Source organism: Sorex araneus, chromosome 3, assembly GCF_027595985.1.
Source record: "Sorex araneus isolate mSorAra2 chromosome 3, mSorAra2.pri, whole genome shotgun sequence".
Classification (NCBI taxonomy): domain Eukaryota; kingdom Metazoa; phylum Chordata; class Mammalia; order Eulipotyphla; family Soricidae; genus Sorex; species Sorex araneus.
Genome location: NC_073304.1, coordinates 217659081 through 217681719, shown reverse-complemented (window position 1 = coordinate 217681719; position 22639 = coordinate 217659081). Strand labels below are relative to the sequence as shown.

The 22639-nt window shown below is 63.8% G+C and overlaps 1 protein-coding gene across 1 annotated transcript in view; it reads right to left on the bottom strand.

Moving 5' to 3' along the window:
• Positions 1 to 16115, bottom strand: part of RARA (retinoic acid receptor alpha) — a 42573-nt gene extending 26458 nt beyond the window's left edge. Inside the window, exon 1 of the mRNA XM_004608744.2 lies at positions 15994 to 16115. The gene's annotated coding sequence lies outside the window, so the exon portion shown is untranslated. The remainder of the gene's footprint in view (positions 1 to 15993) is intronic.
• Positions 16116 to 22639: the final 6524 nt, after the last annotated feature.

The following is a 22639-nucleotide window of genomic DNA, read 5'->3' as shown; positions in this document are numbered from 1 at the left end:
CAGCAGAAAGAAAGGAAAGACGCAGAGGCTGGGAGGGACAAATCTCCGCGCTGCCACCCTGGGCCACGCACCTCCCCAGGCACCTGTTTGCTCACCAGGGGGCTGCTACTCCGAGGCTGTGATTGGTGGGGAGATAACAGCCAGCAAGCTCCAGCAGGGCACCCCCCACCGGACCCCCAGAGCGACTAGGCAGGCACCGGCCTGCCTCCCACCCTTCCCGTGACCCTTCCACCCACTCACAGGCTCCACACCCCCCACCCCGATATTCCAGGGGTGAGCCCGGGGCTGACCACACCCCCTTCCCAAATTCCCTCTGGCCAGCCGCCAATCCAACCTTCTGGGAGTGACAGGAGAAGCAGGCCACTTCCGCCCCATCCTCGGGGGAGATGTGCAGGGGGCCCCCAGCCCAGCGTGGGCCTGGGACCCCTGCTTTATTCATTCCTCTCAGCTCCCCAGAAAGAGAGGGCAGGTAGGCGGCTACAGTAGCCAGGACCAGCTAGGAAGTGGAGGGGGGGCTCAAAAGAAGGGGAGCTGGGGGTTTCCTGAGTATTCTAGACAGCAAATGAATCATATGCAAAAGACACCCAGGGCTCCAGTCAACCTCAAGGGGGATGGGCATGCCAGCGCCCTGGCAGCAGCTCAGCCCTGGACCCTGGGGCCCCCGACCCTGCCAGGAGCTGGCAGCGCCGGGCAGGGCGGGACTGGGCAGCTTTCGAACCAGAACAGTGAGCTGGAACAACTTACACACTTTTCAGGAAAACACACACTCACTCTCTCTCCCTCTCTCTTTTCCCCCACCCCCCGTCCCCTTTCCCAGCAGGAGGCTTGCGGACCACTGGGGACCACTATTCCTTTTCTCCAAAAGCCCCTCGAGCCAAGGCTCTCAGCCCTGACCCTCCCAGCAAGTCTACAGCCTGGTCTCGGGGGCCTCCTTCCATCCTGCTCCCTAGAGTTTAGGCAAAAGAGACCCCAGGGCCCCTTCTCCCCTGGCCCCAGAGATACCTGGTCTGCAAACGTGCCTCAGCACAACCTCAGAGAGGCCTGGGGGGGGGCGGTCTAAAGAAGAACCCAGGGGCTGGAGCGATAGCACAGTGGGTAGGGCGTTTGCCTTGCACGAGGCCAACCCAGGTTCGATTCCCAGCATCCCATATGGTCCCCTGAGCACCGCCAGGGGTAATTCCTGAGTGCAGAACCAGGAGTAACCCCTGTGCATCGCCGGGTGTGACCCGAAAAGCAAAAAAAAATAAAAAATAAAATAAAGCGGAACCCAGCTGAGGGTGCCACCTCAGGACCTGCTGCCCAGAGACCAGGGAGATGGTGCGATAGGCAGAGCGTGGGCAGAGGCCTGGGTTTTCACCCTGGCATCGCAGAGTCCCCCAAAGCATGGCTGGGCGTGGCTCTGAACGCAGAGCTGGGAGCAGCCCCCAGCACTGCTGGGTGTGGCCCCAAATCCAGACAGACACACAGACACACACAGACAGACAGACACACACACACACACACACACACAGACAGACAGACACACACACACACACACACAAGATCGATGCTGTGCTGAGTCCCGGAGGGCTGGGGGCACTTAGACCTTCCTGATTTTCACCCCCGCACCCCCGACCCGAGGTTCTGCCCCCAGTCTCCAAGCACCCCTCAGTCTCAGCGGCGGCTGAAGGCAGGCAGGGAGAACAAGACAGTCCAAACCCCAGCCAAGCTGGGTTCCCGCAGGGGGTGAAGTGGGGGTGGGGGCTCTGCAGGCGGGCGCCGAGGTGCCCCCACCTCCTCCCCCGGGACCGTGTCCAGAGCATCCTGGGAGACGAGCCCAGGACCTCCAAAGCCCCGAGCAGCTGAGGGGCCCACGCAGACGCCTGGCTCAGCCTCCCGCAGGGCTTCTTTCGCAGAAGAGTAGGTGAAAGGGCAGGGGGCACCCCAGGCCTCGGGAGGGGAGCGGGCCGCCCCGGGAAGGAAGAAAACAGGAAGAGGAAGAGATGGGCCTGCCAGGCCGCAGCCGACCACAGGCGGGTATGGACCGCAGAGCGGCAGCTCTGTCCGGTGGGCGACTAGAGAGGCACAGACAAAAGGGGACCCCCCCAGCCTGGAAAGCACCGTCCTCGCGCCAGCCTGGCATGGGGCTTCCCCCACCCCCACCTGGCACCAACCCCACCATTCAATCTCTCACAGTGAGGCCCCCTACCCCCGAGTGGGTGCACGCGTCTGCGTGTGTGTCCCCTCGGCTCTGCCCTGTCCCCTCTGGCCCCCGGGACAGCCCGTCCGTCAGTCAGCAGGACAGGCCGCTACCAGCCCCCCCTCCAGCTTGCTCCCTGGGGAGCCGGGTGCAGGGAAGCCGGGAGGCCCCCCCTCCTGCCTCAGGATATCCTTTTGGCTCTGACCCCAGACCTAGCCTGAGTCAGACTGTGCCGCGCCCCACGGCCCCCCTCCCATCCATCAACCCCCCAGGAACTTCCTCCACCACACCCTCCCACTCAGTTGGGGCAGCGGCGGGGGCACCCTCACCCCTCCAGCCCAGCCAGCCCGAGCAGCCCCCGGGGCCGGGTCCCAACGCCCCAGGGCAGGGTGGGTGCAGGCTGCGCCCCGACTCTCCGCAGCCCAAAACACAGATGCCCAGGATCCTGGTCCGGACCCCCCGGCAACTCCCAGCGGGGAAAGTGGATACTGTGCGCGTGCGGAGGGGCTGAGGCCCCCGAGGCCAAAGGGGAAGGGGGAGCCAAGGACCCCGAGCGGAGGGAAGGGGCAGGGTCCACCCCACCGTGGGAGTCACACAGCCAGCCGCAGGCAGCCAGACGTGGCCACAGACGCCCCAACACTCAGTCTGAGTAGGTGGCGGTGACTCCTTCCTACAGACAGAAGTCTGGGGGCCCCGGGGATCTGGGGCACTGGAGACCACACACGCTCGGCCCGAAACAGCCCTGCAGGCAGGCCCCCCAAGTACCCCCCCAACTGTGTGTGTGTGGGGGGGGAGCTCCCTCCCCACAAGAACCAGGGAAGTGCCCAAGGCGGCCATCTCCATGGCAACCAACAACAAACATCCCGGGAACCACAGTGGGACAGGAAGTGATGGTCATGTGACAGGAAGACTCCCCCCCTGCTGGGGGGGGTGAAGAAGATTAACAGTCCCAGGGGAATCAACTGTCTCTATATCCCCCCCTCCCTTGGAGCTGGAAGGAAAGGGGGTGCGGGAGGGTCCCTGTCCTCCATGGGGGGAGCAGAGGGCACTAGGTCCTGGGGCTGATGGCTGGGGTCCCTCCCGCGCCTGCCACCCGTGGCTCCCCCCCTCCCCTCCACTTCCTGCCGTGACTGGAGATCAGAGAACTCCCCACCGCAGCTTCCCCTTCACAAATCTCGATTCCTGGGTTGATGGTTTCACTGGGGGCGAGGGACAGAGGGAAGGAGGAGGGCTGGGGACCCGCAGTAGGACCCAGAGGACCCAGTGGCCTAGGGGGCGGAGCCAGAGCGCTCCAAGGTAGGTGTCTGTGTGTGTGTGTGTGTGTGTGTGTGTGTGTCTGTGTGTCTGTGTGTGTGTGCACAGGCTGGGCACGGAGCAGGGTCACGGTGACACCACGCGCAGGACACGCGGGGACCGCCTGTACTCGGCGGTGCTGGGGGCAGGGGAGCAGCCCCGGGCACCCCACTCGGGCCCTGTCCTCAGCCTCCAGGTTCATGTCGGGCGTCTGCGGGCCTCCCGGCAGCCAGGACCTCAGCTGCGCCCTCTCCCTCTCCCACCGCCACTCCCCAATCTCTCATGCTGAGGAACCCCCCCTCCCTGCGCCAAGGTGCCCGCCCAGACGAGGGCACCTTGGCTGGAGGTGGGGGGAATGGAACCTCCCCCCACCCCCTCCCCTTCTCTGCAGATGTCCCAGACTATATTTAGCCCAAACCGGGCGGCCAGCCAGACCCAGACTCCCCACTGGCCCGGAGCTGAGCTCCCAGTTTTTATGCAATTAAAACATTAACAGAGAACTACCCCATCCGTGCCCCCCGTGCCTCCCGGCCCTGCCAGAGCAACCGGGCTGAGACAGCGGGGCCAAGGGGAACCCAGGTCTGCAGGCTGTGCCGGGAGGGGGCGGGGAGGGGTGGTCCACTAGGCAAGTGGCACCGAACCAGCCAACCCCTGCCGCATCTGCAAGGCAAAGCAGAGGCCATCCCCACCAGCCCAGGCTGCCATCCCCACCAGCTCGGGGTGCAGGCTCTCCTTGTCCCCGCAGCCAGAGAAAGGCAGGGCCCATGTGTGTATGTGGGGGTGGGGGGTGCCTAGATGCAGAAATTCCACCTGTCACTTAGCAGCCCCTCCCCAGACGGCTCCAATTACAGGGCTGGGGTCGGCAACAGGTGCTGGGCAAGCTGGCAGCAGCCTAATCCCCCACCCACTCCCAGGGCAGCCAGTGGTGTCGGGAGGTCCTGGATGCTGGAGCAGATGAGGCCGATCAGCTCAGTTATGCAGGGAGGGGGGCGGGCTGCCCGTGGCCCCTCGGTGGCCCCTCAGTAAAAGACAGGGCCGCCAGGACTCAGGAGGCAGAGAGCGACGGGAGGGGGCGTCTGGGGAAGCCTGGGAAACCTTAGCTCCAAGGCACCTACTTCATTTCCCCCTGATGCCAGGCGGGCGGGCAAGAGTGTGGGAGGTCTGTCTGCCTGCCTCTTCCTCCTCCTCTCCAAATTCCAGGAACAGGCCAGGGAGGCTCCAGTGGCGGAGAGGGAGAGGGAGAGAGGGAGCGGGAGAGCGAGCAGGCAGGCGGTCCCGCTGGGGGGAGGTGGGGGGGGCGGGGACTGGAGTGGGATCCAGCCAGAGCAAGCAACACCCACACCAGACAAGGGGGGGGGACAGACACCTCCACGGACACGCTCCCCTCCTCTGCGTCTGGAGTCCCACACACGGCCGGCCCGCTCGGCGGGGACACCCAGACACCCGCCGCACGCCAGCCCACCCCCAGCACACTCCCTGGACACACACGGAGTATCCGGGCCCGGCCCCCACCCGCATCCCCCCATGAACCGTGTGGGCTCCAGACAGCAGCCACAGGGCGGGAGGCGGGCGAGCAGGCGTCAGAGCGGACGCGCAGCCAAGCCGGGGAGCCGGGGTATCAGTTGCCACACTCCTTTTCCAAAACCCAGAAAGTCAGGACAAGGCTGGTCCGAGTGCCAGATTCCCACACTCCCAAACCACCAGCAGCAGGCGGGAGGGTGGGGTCCGGGCAGCCTCGAGGACCCCGTGTGCTCATCCAGGCTAGGGTTACCTTTCCCGCCAGCCATCACCACATCCTTCCTCCCAGAGGCCTGCCGGGGGCCCTGCCTCCCGGGGGACCAGGAGCCGGCCTGAAGGCCCGTGCTGGGAAGCAGGACCACCGCCCCGAAGAGTCTCCTAGCAAGGAGCAGCTCGCGGACGGGCCCAGACGGGAGGGCCGGGCTCCTAGACGTTGGGAGGGTTGGGGGAAGCTCATCAACTGGGGTACAGGTCAAGCCCCCCCCAAAACCGGCCTGCTGGAGCACTGAGTGCTGGAGCACTCAGACAATGCCCTCTCCTGCACAGGAGGCTGAGAAGGACGAGTCCTGTCCGGGCACAGGCCATCAGGGCACAGGAGGGCGGCCGTGCCCAGTGGGGGAGGCCGGGCATGAGGCTGGCTGCCCCAGGGCTGGGAGTGGGAGGGGACACAGAGAGGTATCCCGGGTGGTGGCAGGGACACACATCAGTGAAGGGCTGAGGTGAAGCTTGGCTCTTCTCAAACCGCACAGCCTCTGCTTTGAGCGCCCTGCGGGGCCCACCTCACACCCACTCACCCACACCCGCCGTGTCCCTCCAAAGCCGAGACCCCTCCATCCACGGCCCACTGGACCGGACCCCAGTGCTGTCCCCACCCCCAGGCAGCACCCCCATCTCCTTTGTCGCCACAAGCTCCCTGACACCACGCCCCCCCTACCTTCTTCCTCAAGCTCCTCCAATATTCTTTCCTCTGGTCCGGCCCCCCGACTTGAGACTCATCTCCATCCTTCACAGGGGAAGCCCCAAAGCTCCCAGACACCCCGACTTCAGCCTGGGGCTTCCCCCATGTCTGACTCCCCATCAAGCACCAGGCCCTGCTGGGGGGCTTGGGGCTGGAACCCCAGTTTCCTAGCATGCTCTGGTGTCCTTCCCTGAAACAACCCTGCTCCCCGCCCCCCACACTCCTGCAAACACAGCTAAGAAAAGGGTGCACAGGGTCTCAAACCAAGCCTCTTGGCTACCAACACTTTTCAGGGGAAAATTCACAGCACCCCCCAAAAAAAAAGCTACCTGCTTTAAAGGAACAAGCCAAACTGAGAGTCCCCAAATTACACCCAAGGCTACTATGACCCCCCCCCTTCCAGATCATTCCAGCACTGGTGGAGAGAGCAGAATCCCCCACTTTGGGAAACACTGGGAATAAGGAATAAGAGTGGATGGGGTATAAACGGGGGGGGGGGTCGTTTACACCTGGTCAGGGTGTAAAGGGGGGACAGTCTCGGGGACAGTCTCAGGAACAGGTCCCTCCAAACACACACATGCACACAGCCAGCGGGCAGGAGCACTGGGGGCTGCAGAGATGCCCTCTGTGCCCGGCACACTGGGCACCCCATCCCAGATGGGACAGGCGGGGAGACATGTCTCCAAGGTGGGCTTCTGGGGTCTGGGCTCCAATGCCCTCTCCCCTGCAGGAGCTGACACCCATTCCCAAACTAGCATACTCAAGCCTGTCCCTCTCTGCAGAAGCCATCTGACCATGAGGGCAGTGCCCAGAGAGAGCAGGGGGCAGAGTCTAGCTGATGCTCCGGCACCCCCCCAAATACACATCTGGCTCACAGCTTCCCGAGTAGGGTGGCACCATGCTGCAGACGGCCCCCCCTTCCCCGGCGGGCAGCCAGCCGGTCGACTCCATCCTTCCCGCGCCCCCTTCCCCAGTAGCCAGAACCAGCAACGACGTCCCACCCAGGTGGGCGCAGGCGCCCCCCCGCCCCCCCCCCCCCGCATCCCATCCTGCGGGGCGCCCCGCGCTGCACCAGGGGACACCAGCTGAGCGGGCCCCGCCCCCGCCGACTGCCTGGGTGGGGGTGGGCCCCGGGGCCGCGGCTCCCCAAACCACAGCGCGGCTCAGATAACAGTGGGGGGAGAAGGAGGGGGCCGGTCCGTTGGGCACCCGATCTCTCCCCAAACAGGTTTGAAAAAGTCTTTTTGTTTTGCTCGTTCGGGAAGAGACGCGAGGGAGAGCGCGAGCCGGAGTTCCCGGTTCTGCTCGCCGGTGCCGGGCTGCCCCCGCCTCGCGCCGCCGCGCACAGCCCAGCCGCGGGCGCGGGCCGGGACGCTCGGCCCGACGGGGCGCCCGGGACGCCGCGGCCGCACGCGCGCGCGGACCCCGCCGGACCCCGCCGCCCGCCCGCCCGCCCGCCGGGGCGTGAGCGGCGTGGGGGTGGGGCTGGGGGTCCCCGAAGCCCCCGGGCAGGAGGTTACCTCGCCGCAGTCCGTCCGGGACGGCCGCCCGGAGCCCGCGCCGCGGGGCTGCTCGGCGTCAGGGGTGCAGGTCCCGGGAGAGGAGCCGTCCGGGGGGCCGCGGCTCAGGGGCGCGGGGCGACGGCAGCGGCCATGGCGAGTCACGTGCGGAGGCTGAAACTTTACCCGGAGCCCCAGACTGGGGGGCGGAGGGGAGGGGACGGGGCAGGGGTGTGGGGGAGGCGCCCTCCCGCGGGCCCGCCCCCGGCCGCCCGCTGGCCAATCCCCAGGCAGAGGCGGGCCCGCGGGATCACGCCCCCCCTCGCCTTACTAGACCTAAAGGAAGGGCGAGTCTTAAAGGGGCCGCGCCCAACAGGAGGTTGGACCGTGGGAATCTAGGAGAATCCCTCCCTCTGGCCCAAAAAGGAGAGACTCGGAGCGGGAAGCGGCTGAAGTTCTACGGGAAGGATGGAAAGAGGGCTTGGTGGATAAAGAAAGGACTGCGGGGTGAGGTCTCTGACGCCCTTCCCCCCCAACCACGCCCCCCCACTCACAGGGGCACGTATCTCGCACACACAGACACACACACACACGCACGCACGCACACACACACGCGCACGCACGCGTACACACGCGCACGCACGCACGCGCGCACACACACACACACACACACACGCACACACGCACGCGCACACTCGCGCACACACAGACCGGCGCGCCCTCACCACCACACACCTACAGCGCGAGAGGGAGGCAGCTGCGGCAGCAGCTGTGATCTGGCCGCGAGCACCGAGTCCCCGGCCCTAGCTGTCAAGCCCCAGATTCCCATAATTATAACTCTCGGCCGCCGGAGACCTTTGGAACCGAGAGCTCTGTGACCTTGAACAAGTCGCTTCCTTTCTCTGAATCTTAATTTCCTCATCTGCAAGCAAAAAAAAAAAGAAAAAAGTGCAAGAGCTCGGGCCAGTGTGCCCCTCTCCCCGGTCCCCTCTCCTAACCCCCGACCCTCTCCAGCTCCAGTGGGTCCGAGGAATTCTGACCTAGCCCCAAGGAGCAACCGTCTAGAACCTTCTGAGAGCCACGTAGGGGGCGCCCAGGAGCACCCCTCCTGCTAGTTTCCCAGACCCCGGCCTCTCTAGATCTCTCTGTCCTGGCCCCAGCCGGGAAAGCTGGAGTTTCCTTGCTCCAGCGGGGCCCGAGTCCCCCTCGGGCTGCAGCGCCTGTTGCCAAACACAGCCGCGGCCCCCTTCCGCCTTCCCAGCCGGCCGGTCCCTCGGGGACCCCGTCTGTCCTCACCTCTAGCAGTTTACTAGTGGGGAGGGGCAGCGCGCCGGGAAGCGGAATCACCAGGGACACACACGCATTCCGGGGCAGAGAAGTGGCCACAAGTGCCCTCGGAGGACTTCCCCCTGGAAGGGGAAGTGTGCCCTTTCCAAGTCGTCACCCTCGTGGGCTGGCTCCACCGGGGGCCCGAGCCGCTGGCGCGGGTCTCAAGCCCCTCCCCCCGTCCCCACGGCGCGACGCCCCCCGCGGTCCACCCGGGACCTCCCTCCCTCGAGGCTGCGCGCAGACGCGGGTGGTGTCCCCACTCGCACAGCTGGTGGCCCAGCGGGGTGGGGGACTGCGCTCTGCCTGTGCGCTCGCGTCTCTGCAGCCCCGGCGCGGCGGCACCCGCGGGCTGGGCCCCCCGGGCCGCGCTTCCCCGGGCCGCAGCCCGCCCGCTGGGCTGGGCTGTCTCCCGCTCCCGTCTGGATTTCCGTCCGCCGGTGCGAACCTCCCGCCCTGTCCCGTCCAGATCCATCCGCAAACATGCGCTCAGCGGGCAGGAATGCGCCAATGGCTCCCAGATGTGGACGCCGACGCTTAACCCTTTCCCCCCGGCCCACCCCGCCCCCACCCCCTACAACACCACCACCACCACCACCGTGGCCTTCCAGCCCGAGCTCAGCTAGCAGCAGGGGGCGCCACCCCTGAGAGACCAGCCTGGGTAGGGCCCTCCGCGTCAGTCAGCCCACCCCCTACAGCTCCCCCCCCCCCCCCCCCCCCCGCCGCCAGGGCCAGAATCTACCTGTCTTCCAGCTGGAGCAAGACAGGATGGAGGGATGTATGTTGAGGCTCTCTCGCGGGCCGGGAAGAAACTGCAAACTGCAAGTGTGCATGAACCCGGGCAACCGCACACCCCAGAGGGGTGTCTAAACATGCACCCGAGGTCAGGGACGCTCCTGAACACGGAGACTCAGGTCTGCAAAGGCAGACCCCGGAGGCCCAGGTATGGGCACGCGGGTGTGTACGCATATGCCTCTGAGCACAGGGACAGGACAGCCTTTTGTGCACACACGTGCATGGATGAGCAGCAGACAGAGCAGCAGGCCCAGGGATACTGAAGGAAATGCAGTCCCAGGGCCCCTCCACACAGCGGGGGGGGTCTCACTCATGTGGGTCTGGCCCCCCCCAGGGGGTTCAAGCTTCCCTCTGCCCAGGCGGCCTGTCCGGGTCTGGGCCTCCCCTCCTTGACTCCAGGACGCCTGAGATGGCACGGGGCTGGCCAGGAGGCTCCATCTGCGGTCGCTGAGCACACACTCGCTGAGCCCACACCAGCAGCCACCAAGATTCTCAGGACAGGGGAAAGCCACGGGGGGCCAGGGGCCGCTCCCCCCAAAAGAGGATCCTTGGACGTGGGAACGTGGACCAGGAGGGATGCTCTGGGCTTGCCAAGCCGAGGCTCTGTCTCCCCCAGGAAAGCGGAGGGTGCCCTGTGCAGGCCCAGAGACTGCCACCCGCCCCCAGCAGCGGCCACGCAGAACAGCTCCGACACCCCCCGCAGGCCCACTCTGCCAGTAAAGCAATGAATGCAAGCGTGGGGGGGGGGGAGGGCAGCTCCTGAAGACCCATCCAGGGTCCAGTCTGAAGCAGGTGCCCCCCCACACACACCGGATGCAGCTGAGAGGAGGGTGTGTATGGGAACAGCCCCTCCCCCCCGCCTCCCCCCACAGTCTCCCCACCCCCACAGCAGGGTCCCCTGGCAGCGCCTGCCTCCACTCTACAGATGTGGAGACTGAGGTTCCAAAAGGAAATGGCCTGGCCCCAGCGGCCACAGTTTGCCAGTGGCAGAGCCGAGGTTCAAACCTGCCCTCCCTTCCTCAACGCCTTCTCCCCACCACTCACTCACCCCACAGCAAACCCTTCCCCACCCCTGCATCTCCCCAGGGCCCACAGTGGCAGACACCGTCTTAGGGCACTGGCAGCTCTGCAGGCCTGTGGGCGGGGCCCGGGGCCCCGGGAGAGAAATCAGAGAAGACACTGGGGGCTACAAACATAAGCCCCAACCCCACCCCAAGCCTGGTGCCCACCTGCCCAGCAGGCACGGCTGGGTGACTCAGCTGCATCCGGGGGAGATGCCAGGGCAGTGACTCACCTACCAAGAAGAGCTGAGTCTGGCGCCTTGCCAGCCTCAGGACAGAAGTGACTTAGTCACCGAGACAGTGGTGCCCAGCAGGCACAGCCTGGGATTGGGGACACGGGCAGGCGGTGCCCTCCCTGGCTCTGTGTGCCCCCTGAGGAAGCACAGACACCCCAGGGGCAGGCCGGGCGGTGCCCATCCCCACCCCACCATGCCAAGCCCCGCTGCTCCAGTGCTGACAAGTTGAGTGAGACCTCTGGGGTGCCCTGCCCCCCTCAGCCTCAGCCGGCCCCCTGTCCATCACTCACCACCCACTCGCCCCCAAGCTCCACCTCCTCCTGCCACCCAAGTCGTACCCAGGCTGAGTCTCCTTTAACATGTCCTGGCAGCAGCTCATCCTGCCCCCACAGCCCCTCTCTCGCCGCAGCACCCCGCCCCCCCAACAGACACACACACACACACAACACACACTCTCACACACCAGCAGCTGCTGAAGCTGTGGAGCAGGGGTGGGGGCCTGGGAGGGTGGGGTGCAGGGATTGAGTTACCAGAGGCGGATGGGGTGGGCTGTCACCCAATCCCTTCCCCAGCTCGTCCTCCCTGGGCACCAGCTCCCTCCCTCACCCACCTGCTCCCCTCCCTCAGCTGGTTGGCAGCCCTGCTGCTCCCTGCTGCTGCTCTCTGGGCCCCTCCACACCCCCACTCCAGCCCGGTGCGAAGAGAGAAACGTTCTAGAGTATTTGTCATGCTTGGAGCAGGCCAGGAGATGAGAGCGAGAGGAGCAGGCGCGAGACAGGGCAGACATCACTGCACAGGCAGCGCCAGAGGGGACTCAGCGACACCCCACCCCGCCCCCTGCCCCTGCCAGCCCCCTGGGAGAACTGCTGGGGCCCCAGAGGGGGTCTGCAGGCTGAATCACCTCAATCCATTTGCACTATTGATTTCTCACTGCGGCGGCTGCTCTGGGCCTGGTGGAGGTGGGTGCCCCAGAAACCCACGCCCCAGAGCCCCAGACACACTGAGTAGGAGTGGGGGAGGGGCTCTGAGCCACAATCAGTGGCCCCCTGAGAGGAAGGCGGGGGCAGGGACGGCTGCCAGCAACACCGAAGCTGGTGAGTGGTAGAAGGTGGGATGGCTGTGATAGAGTGGCACGAAGGTCCCTCTGGACTCCTCCTTCCAGCCGGACGCAAGAAGGTGGGAGACAGAAGCCTTGGCCAATAGGCCCTGAACAACTCCAGGGGGCGCCCTGCACATCACAGTAGTCTGTGGAAAGCGCCTCCAGCAGGTGCACAATAACCCAGGGGCAGAGGTGAGGGACCCCGAACCTCCCCTGAACTCGCGCCCGCCCCACCATCCGCCCCACCATCCGACCATCTAAGCCCGCCTGGGGTGCTCACTCCACTCACTCCCTCCCTCCGAGCCAACGCCCTGTGACTCTGTGTGTGTGTGTGTGTGTGAGATGTATGTGTATTCTGTGTATATATTCTGCACACGTGTGTATATGGAAAAGTGTGCCTGTATGCATATGACTATGTGTGTCAGTGTGCCTGTGTATGAGTGTATGTTTATACGTGCATGGGTGGTATGTGCCATGGCGCAGGAACTCATGAGGGGTCTGAAAGTCTCATCCTGGCCTGTCCCCACTCATCCCTAGCACTCAGGGTCTCGAAGGTGGACTTAGCGCAACGCCCCTTCCTGAGGCCCGGCCGAGCCAGGCGCCCCAGTCTGCGGGGTCAACGGCCACAGGCCCCTGAGTGAACTCCAGCTCCAGCCCCGCAGTGGAGACCTACAGACAAACCAGCAGAGGGTTTGGGGGACCCTGTACCCTGGCCTGGGTCCTCTTGCTGCTGAGGGGCCCAGGGTGGGGTTGAGGGGTAGGGAGAGGAGACAATGGCCCTCAAGGCCTGGGGTCCTGTCCCCTTGCAGATGAGAACTGATGGAGCATCCCTGGGCAAGTCCTCCCTCTGGGCCTCAGTTTCTCTCCCCGTGACAGTGGGGGGGGGGGAGCAGGGCTGCCTGCCTGGCATCTGGAGTGCCTTCTGGTCCTACTCTAGAGAGCTCAGAGGGTGCCACCAGCCACCCGCCCTCGCCCACTCCCCTTCACCTTGGCCAGCACCCCCCCCACCCCCCGCCTGCCCGTGCTCTTCTGCACGTCCCTCCTGCCAGGGGACAGACCGACTAAAAATATCCCTGCAGCCTTTCTCGCCCACAGCTGCCCGAAGTGCAGGAAATGAGGGGGGCAGGGAGGCCCCCGTCCTCCTCTCCCCCACAAACTGCCGGCCCAGAGCCCTGTCCAGCACTCCAGCCCAGGGCCGCTGCCAAGTTGGCCACCTCAGGGGTATCCCACACCCCTTCCCCCGGGGCGGGGTGGGGGGGGAGGCCTGCCCACAAGTCCCAAAGCTGTCCGTGGCCCCGGGAGAGGAGGCGAGCGGTCTGGAGGGAAACCTTCCCAATTTCTGACAAATCAGTGCCAACCACATCGTGGCCGCCGCGAGGGCAGGGCTGGCTCCGCTGACTGGTCTTTTGAGGGCAGAGGGAATTGGCGCTGGGGAAGTTGGTGCCAGTTTCCTTCATCCCGGCCCAGCTGGAGCAAAGACAAACTAGTGCCCCAACCCCGCCGAGCAGCCACTGCTTCCCCCTCAGGAGGTGGGGGTGCAAGCACGGGGAAGGGAAGGGGGGGATTCAAGAGTCACCCCCGGGTACTGGGGCTGGGGGGATGCTGGAGAGAACAGGAGCTTGGGGGCGACTCTCCTGGAAAGATGAGGGGCTGGCAGAGGGCATCCACAGGCACGTGCACCCCCCCAAGCTGAGCCAGAGGCTGGGGGGTGGGCAGGGAGGAGGAGGCTGGGGAAGGCTGTGGTTTAGGGGCTCAGGGGCTCCCACCCTAAGCCCACCTGGGATTCCAGACACCTCCCAGCCCCGGGAGAAGGAGGAAGGAAACCAGCTTAGCGACTCTCTGGGGCCTGCAGGGAAGCGTGCGCCAGGGGCAGGCGGGAAGCCCAGGCCTGCTGGCCCTGGGCCCAGAGCAAGGGAAGTGCCTCCACCTCCACCTCACAGCCCTGCCTCCCGCGGCGCCCAGCTGGACCCGGCACCGAAGGGAAGGGGCATCTCTCCTAAGAGAGAAGCAAGCAAGCGAGGGAGCGTGGGAGCTGGGGGGGGGAGCGGGAAGGGGGTCCTCCCGGTCCTGCCACACCACACACAGGAGGGAGACAGAGTGTCAGGGAGGTCCCAGAGGTGAGCTGCTGCCCGCAAAGCTCCTGCCAGCAGCCCGGCAAGTGGGGAGAGAGCAGCCCTTGGTACCTGGGGGGCCTGGGCAGTGCCAGGGGCCGCCCTCACAGTCCGCCGCCTGCCCGCCTGCTCCCAGCCGCCCCACATAGTTCCGCTGTCGAGTCCGATTAGGGCGCCTGCCCAGTGAGCCGGACAAGGAGGCCACGGGGCTGGGGAGACGCAGGGACAAGGACGCCGGGCAGGAGGGGCCAGAGGAAGGTGCAGACAGAAGGGGTGCTGGGAGAAGGCGGGGAGGCCCAGGAGACAGCCAGAGGTGACGGAGACCGACCGGAGATCACGATCACGTCTGTCCTTCCTGACCTGCTCTCTGGGGGCAGCCAGGACCCCCCCAGGAGGGGGATTCTGAGCCTCCCCCACCACCCCCCGAAGCAGCAGCAGCCCTGCCTGGTGTCTCCACCCCCTCACCCCCAGGGGGACAGAAACAGGGCAGAGGCTGACCAGGGTAAGAGGCATAGAGGGAGGGGGAGGGCCTCATCAGTCTCCTCGGGCCATTTTTACCTAAAGAGAAACTGAGGCTCAGAAAGATGCACCATTAAGGGGGCCCCGGCAAGTCTTAGAACCTCAACTTTCAGCCCCGAGCCGAGGATAGAGCGGAATCTAACATCACTTTATTACCCAGGGGATTCCTGAGCTATGGAGGGGTGCACACCCCCCGCTACAGCTCCCAGATGGGGACAAGCCTGCCACCCCCTCATTACGGAGCAAGAAGGGCTCCCCCAAAGCCTGCCGCTCGCTCGCTGCTCCACTCCCCTCCCAACCACCAGCCAGAGGCCAGGCACAGGCTGCCTGAGGTGCCACCCCTCCCATTAGCCCACCAGAGCCGGAGGTGCCCCAGATCTCCAGGAGGGAGGGGGGGCTCCCCCGCCAGCCCCACATGGCATGGGAAAAGGAAGCCATTGCAAATAGCTGGCACCAGCCGGCCTCTCCCAGAGAGCCGGCAAGAAGGCAGAGGCTCTGGGTAACACCAGGAGCCCAGGGAGCTGGCGGGCAGGACAGGGCGGCCACCCTACTCTGGTCCACCCCCTGCCCCAGCCATCTGGGCTGGGCCTGTTCTGGCTCCCGGTCGGTCAGTCACACTCTGGGATCCGGCCCCTTGATGCACGCAGCCACCTCTAGGCAGAGCTCACAGCTGTCACGGCCACATGGTCTAAACACACTCACACACACACACACACATTCAGGCCCGGGGACACTTTACCATAGGTGATGAGGGGGTTCAGGTATTGGCAGGGAGGGGGCTCCACATTGAAAACAACTTTCCCTGGAGAAAAGGTCATCAGTAAACCAGCTCACAGCCTCCACTGGTGTCCAGCATCTGGCCAGCTGGCCAGTGAGCCCGGCCTGACAGGGCCATTAGCACCCTACAAGGTGAGAAGCCCCCCCGCACCCCCAGGCTGAAATCCTGAGCTCTTGGGGCCACAAGGAGGCAGAGAGGGGGTGGGAGAGGAAACACCCCCCCTAGGCACCCCACCCTGGGAGCCAGGGGTCCTTCCCTGCTCCCCCCCATCCTACAGCTCTGCCAATTCGGGCGAGTGAGGTGGGGGAAGGGGTACCAAGAAACACCACTGCAAAGGAGGGTGCAAGGGCGTGGGGCCTGGGCAGACCTGCCCCCCACTTTCTAGGGGAGCCCCCCGGGGGGCCAAGTGCGGGGGCCCGGGGACGAAAGGTGCAGGGGTGCTACGCTCGCAGACACCCCCGGTTCCCAGGTTCAGGCTCCCCCTCCCAGGACCACCGCGAGGGTGGGGGAGGAGGGATGGGGAAGCCTGAGCGGGCAGCAGGGAACCGGCCAGATCCCCCGCAGAGAGGCTGGGCGCGAGGCGGCCCGCGGGGAGTGGGGAAGGGGTGTGCGTGGTCCTACCTGCTCAGGCTGCGGCTGGCAGGGGGCGATGGGGTTCCCAGGAGAACCGGGGAAGCCCTCTCAGCTCGATTCAGGATTCCCCCCTGCTTCTGGGTTAGGCTGCTGCAAGAGGCAGGGCTCCCGTTGGGTCCTAAAGCCCTCTCTCCCGGCCCGGCTCTCCCCGCCCTCTGCCTGCCCTGGGACTGGGTCAGCCGGGCAGGGCTGAGGCCACTGACGAGCCAGGGCTGACAGGGAGAGAGACGACGGGGGTCTGAGTCACGCGCGGGGGACTGGCACAGCACCTGGGGGAGCTCGGCGGAGGCGGCAGGGTGTGGGACAGGACCAAACAGACATCTCATCTGCCCCCCTGCAGCAGGCAGCCAGAAGCTGCGGGGAGGGAGGGTCGTGCCAAGGCCTGAGCTGGGTCTGGGGTCGCTCTCTGGACACTCCTGCCTAGCCACTGGCGAGGGAGGATTTCAGTTTCTTTGGGGGGGAGGGGCACATCCGGCAATGCTCAGGGTTACTCCTGGCTCTGGGCTCAGGAATCATTCCTAGCAGTTCTGGGGGGACCATATGGAATTCTGGGGCTTTGACCTGGGTTGGCCACAGGCAAGGCAAAGGCCCTCCCCTACCCACTGCACTATCTCTCCAGCAGGGGAGGATTTGGGGGAGGGGGTGTCCTCTCCACCCACCTCCCCAGGAGAGCAGCCGTCCCCTGTCCCCTCCCAGTGTTCCCCGATACTAGGTCACCCCAGGGTGGGGTCAAACCCTTTCCAGCAGCCGGGAGAGGAGAGGGGCTGCAGAGACGGGGCAATCTGCTGATGGAGGGGTGTAGCTGGCAGGACTGGAGGCACTTGGAGCAACAGTCTGCGGACCCTCGGGTCAAGGAGAGCCCTTTGTGGAACCCCAAACCCCCCTCCCCCCAGAAGTGAGCTCCAGAGAGGACACTTCCCCAGGCTCAAGTTAGAGGGTCTGACCCCCGGGGGGGGGGCTTCAAGGTCACAGACCTCAGCTTAGGGGCACACCACACCCCCTCGTGGGGAGAGGGGGGCCCAAGAGGGAGAGGCCAGGTTTTGGGGGACAGGGCCCTGCTGGTATGTGGGGGGAGGTATGTGGAGGAGAGGAGAGAGCATCTGACAAGGAGAGTTGCACAGCAGCAGAGCAGGGAAGAGTGTCAATGGGGTGAAGGGCCAGGGGAAGCCGGGGGCCAGGCTGGAGGGAAGCAGGGGCTCCCCTTAGAAGGGGCAATGGGGCAGCGGTTGTGGGGGCGGGGGCTGGGAGGGTTCTTCATGGCAGGCAGGAAGCGGCGGGGCCGGCGCTGTGCTGTAGGGATGGAGCCCCAGGGTGGAGTCCAGGGGTGAGTTCAGGTCAAGCCTTTCACCCTAATGTGCCTCAGTTCTCTCCCAGCTGTTAAACAGGGCTCCTGGGTCTTCCCAGGCAGTTAATGAGTGTTTACAAAAGAGCTTGGCGAGCCTCAGATCTCAGCTGGGCTACCACTCCAGCGAGGGAGCCGGCAGGGCCGAGTGGGATCGGGGCTAGGGAGGAGCCCGGGGGAGACTGAGGACGCCCGGGCGCAGGCGGGCTCCAACCCGGCTCTCTTTCTCTCTCTCAAGAGAGAGAGAGAGAGACGCACAAGGAGCCTCCTCCGCTGCCACAGGATGTCCGGGTGCCCAGCAAGGGAGGTCACGCTCCCCGGTGCCTCCAGCCACCACCCAAGGCCAGCCTGGCCTCCAGCGAGCGGCGGGCAGGCAGGCAGGACGCAGACAGCAGCTGGTCTCCATTAGCTCCAGCTCCTCACCCCCCACGGCGAACCCACAGCTCCTACAGGCCTGGCGAGAGGGGGCTGCCCCAGCCCGACCTTGCAGCTGACTCTGGGGCGAGGGGCGGGGAGAGGGGGGCACCGCCGGGAAGAGCGAGAGATCCCCGCTGACAATAAAGTGGAAGGCGGGCAGCCTCCCTTTTCCCACTGGGGAGCGAGGGAAGAGGGAGGCAAGGAGCGTGGGGGTGAGAGGGTGGAGGTGGGGGAATTTAGGGCAAACAGCAGTGAAGTCAGCTGGACCGAGGCCCAGAAACCCCCGCCGCCCGGGGCCAAGTCTTACTCGAGCTTTGCTCTCAGCTCCGAGTCTTTTGGCTCAGCCCCAGCCCGGGGACGGCCCTGGCTGCCCCTTCCCGCCTCCCTCCCCCCCACCCTTATTAAATACACATTTTATCTCTCAGCATCTTCATTATCTTAACTGAAGGAGACGAGCGGTGGATGGCGGCGGCGGCAGCAGCGTGGGGGGGGGCGGGGCGTGGGGTGCAGGCGCACCCTGGTTGAGAAGTGCTGATCTGGCTTTTTCAGGCAGTGTGGGAAAGAGAGGAGGGATCAAAGGCGGGAGGCTGATTCAGAACTCAATTAGAGCTTTTTTAAAGAGGAGTTGCCTGCCGCTCTCTGCTCTCCTCGCGCCAGCCTTCAGAAGGCCTCTACCCCGGCCCCTCGCAGCCAATTAGCTTCTGTGGCCGGTGCGTTGGGGTGGGGGGGTGGTTGGGAATCAAGGGGAAGCCAGAGGGCACCCCGCTCCCCGCCTGCAGGACATACCTCACAGCCAGAGGCCAGGGAGTCCTGCGCAGTTTGTGCTTGAGAGAACATCTGAGATAACACCTTATCTCTTGTTTGATTTTTTTTTGGGGGGGGTGGGCCACACCCAGAGATGCTCAGGACTTAACTTCTGGCTCTGCACTCAGGAACTACTCCCCGCGGGGTGCTCAGGGGACTGTAGACAATGCCCAGGATTGCATCCAAGCTGGCCAGTGAAGGCAGGTACCTGACCCGCTGGACCACACAGCTCAGGCCCCAGGGCTCCTTATCTTTCCGGTGGACCCCGACACTCCCAAGTCCCCCTCCCAAGGTTGAACCGGGCATCCAAGGTGGGCTAATCTCTTTGCTGTTCTGGTTGGGGGGCACTCTGGGGGGCGGCGCTCGAGGAGGGAGATGCTGGCCCTGGCTCTGCCCAGGTGGTGGAACCAGGTGAGGGAGTGTGGAGTCAAGTTGGGGTTCCCAAAGGTAAAACCTGAGCTCTGGGGGCTGGAGTGATAGCAGAGTGGGTAGGGCGTTTGCCTTGCATGCGGCTGACCCGTGTTCGAGTCCCAGCATCCCATGTGGTCCCCTGAGCACTGCCAGGGGTGACTCCTGAGTGCAGAGCCAGGAGTCACCCCTGAGCATCGCTGGGTGTGACCCAAAAAGGAAAAAAAAAAAAACCTGAGCTCTGGCCTTCCGAGTCAACTCCCCGCTCGGACTCATGCAGACAGGGACCCACACCAGACCACCAGCCACGTGCCCCCCAGCCTGGGAGCAGGCCTGGCACAGGGAGGCGAGAAGGGCAGCAGTGTGCCAGGGCACCTAGTGCCCATCCAACAACTGCTCATCGTCTGTTCACTGGGCTAACTGCTGGTGCTCAAATGGAAACAAAACCCTTCAAGCTTTGTTTTGTTTTGTTCTGGGGCCACACAACTGCAATCGGGAGGAGGGGGGGTGAATGACTCCTGGCAGCATGCAGGGGACCATATATATGGGGTGCGGAGGGCCACACCCAGGCTAATCGTGTGCAAGTGCCCTCCCTGCACCCTTCCAGCCCTGAAAAATCTCAGTTTCCCTCTTTTGGGGTCTTCCCCTCAGTTGCCAAGGTATCATGTCAGCGAGATTTTTTCTTTTAATCCTCACTCTCATTTTTTTGATCCTTATCGGTGTATCTTAGTAAAAGGGAACTGGGGGCGGGGAGGATGAGGCACTAGCAGAGGAGAGGGCATTTACCTTGCACGTGGTTGACCAGGGTTTGATCCCTGGCACCCCAGAGGGTCCCCTGAGCCCACCAGGAGTGATCTCTGAGCATCACCAGATGTCCTGACCACAGCTAGGTGTGACCCAAGGTCAAAAAAAGAAGAGGGGCTGGAGCGATAGCACAGCGGGGAGAGCGTTTGCCTTGCACAAGGCCAACCCAGGTTCGATTCCCAGCATCCCCTGTGGTCCCCTGAGCACCACCAGGGGTAATTCCTGTGCATTGTCAGGTGTGACCCAAAAAGCCAAAAAAAAAAAAAAAAAAGAAGGGAATTTGGGGGGCTGAGGGGTAGGAAAGATGTCTTGCAGGTACAAGGCCCCAAGTTCAGACCCTGGCATCACACGCCCCCCTAGCATGGAACCCTGCACGCAATACTACCAGCTTCACGCAATGCTACCAGCTTCACATGGGATTCTAAAAAAAAAAAAAGGGTGAGGGAGATACAGTACAGCAGGCAGGACACCCACCTTGCACCAGGTCAACCTGGGTTTTCCTTGCACCCTATCGAGTACCCTGAGCCCCGCTGGGAGTGATCCCCCCCTGAACACAGACCCAGACCCAGGAGTCAGACCCTAGCACCAAGGGGTGTGGCCCAAAACACACAAACAAAAGAGGACAAAGAGCTGGAGTGACAGTGGGCAGGGCATTTGCCTTGCACGCAGCAGACCCGGGTTCGATTCCCAGCATCCTATATGGTCCCCTGAGCACCACCAGGAGTGACACCTGTGCTTTGTCAGGTGTGACCCAAAAAGCAAAAAAACAAAAAACAAAACAAAACAAACCAACACCCCAAAAGAGGACAAAGAAATAACTCAAAATTCAAAGAGCTACAGAGCATGCTTTTTTTTTTTCTTTTTGGGTCACACTTGGAGATGCTCAGGGGTTACGGGGTTACTCCTGGCTCTGCACTCAGTAATTACTCCTGGCGGTGCTGAGGGGTGGGGGGGGATCATGTAGGATGGCGAGGATCAAACCAGAGTCGGCTGCGTGCAAGGCAAACGCCCTACCCACTGTACTATGGCTCTGGCCGCTACAGTGCGTGCTTTGATTATGGAAGCACCTGGTTCAATCCCTGGCATTGCATGGTTCCTCCCGCTCCAATTACCGGGAAAGACCCCTGTGCACTGCCAAGTAGGCACCCCAAAGCAAGCCTTGCAAATACAAGGCATTTCGGGGGCTGGGGGTTTGACTCAAGCGGTAGAATGCATGCCTTGCACGCATGGGCTTAATCCCTGGCACCATGTGACCCCCCACTCCCCAAGCACTCCCAGGTGTGACCTCGCAGTACCACCCTCCATCACACACAAAGGGGCATTGAATGAAGGTGGGAAGCGATGGGGGGCGGGAGAGCACCAGATCTGGTCTCTGGATTTCCTGCCAGTTACCTTGCCAAGGGGGTGGGAGGCAAGTCTTCATCCAGCAGGTAAAGTCAGTGGGCAGCTCTGGGGCTGAAACTTACCAAGGGGCTGATTTTGTGTCTGTCTGTGTCTGTCCCTGGAGACACCCACAAAAGTTCCCTAGGAGCTTCATCTGCTTCTTTGGAAGAAATACTGACATTCACAACACACCCATCTTCTAGGAGAATGCAGGATGGACATCCTCCCTGCCGCTCCACTAGGCCTTAGCAATAAGGAAGGCCTCCCCTGCCCGGCCGGCTACAGACCCTAGCACCTTCCTGGGCTCGGCCTCCGTGAGTCAAGGGCCTCCGCCATTCTCTCCAGAGGCTCCCAGCCGTCTGAATTACACTTAAGACTTCCCTGACAAACATCCATCAGCTCCTGCTCCCACAAGGGCAGCGGAAACCAAGCGGGGACTCTAAGTCGGCTTCACGCATCATTGGCAGAACCAACCCTGTTCCAATTGCTGAGGTCTTAAGAGCAGCAATGACCTAGAAATCCACTGTGGGGGGGAGCGAAGGAAGAACAGAAACGAACAAACCAGTACACCGAAACCCCCATTTTCCCAAATGCCAGGGGAAAGGGCAGGAGAAGAGAAAGGGGGTTGGGGGGACCAAGCCCCGCGCCTGCTGAGCACGGGAGCTTGGCGCCGGGCCAGGGAGGATCCACCTCGAGTCAAGCCTGTCCCGGATTCAAGACACAAGCCGGGCAGAGGAGGAAGGCGCCAAGCCCCAACACAGCGAGGCGGGCCGGCTGCTCCTTCTTGGGCAGGATCCTACTGTGGACACAGAACAGACAGCAGCTGCCCACAGTGTGGAAACAAACTGTAAAGCAGTCACGTCTCTTAAGGCTGCAGCATCCAATAAAATGTAATTTAAATCAAGCCTCGCATCTGTTCTCAATCCCGCTCCGTCTCTGCTTTCCATCAGCCCTCGGACAATCTTCGCAATTATGATCATTAACCCTTCTTGCCCCAAACGCTTTCCAAGCTTCTGGGGTTCCGGACCGGGGTTCTCCCACTCGCAAATCTCCCCGGGAATAAACTATTCTGAGCCAGGAGCTCGTGGCCTGGGACATGCGGACTCTCGTCCCCCAGGCTGTACCGCACGGCCATGGGGGAGTGTCCAGTTCCCAGGACTGTGTGCCGGTCTCTAGCCCAGACCACCTGTGGTCACCCAGATCACATTGCAAGGCACAGCGGGCTGCATGAATGGACGCTGGTCAACAGATCCATCGCCTGAAGGTGTATCAAGTTCCCACTCTCAAGTCTGTGTCCAGGGCAGGAGAGCGCATGAACCGGCAGAGACTTGGCCACTGGGCTCGCAGACACCACACGTGGTTTGAAGTCCAAGCATTTGCTTGAACCAGAAAGCCCAGCAATCCCCCAAATGAATCAAACGGAGATTTTTATCCCTTTCCCTCAAAACTACCCCAGTACCACCCCGCCACTTCCAG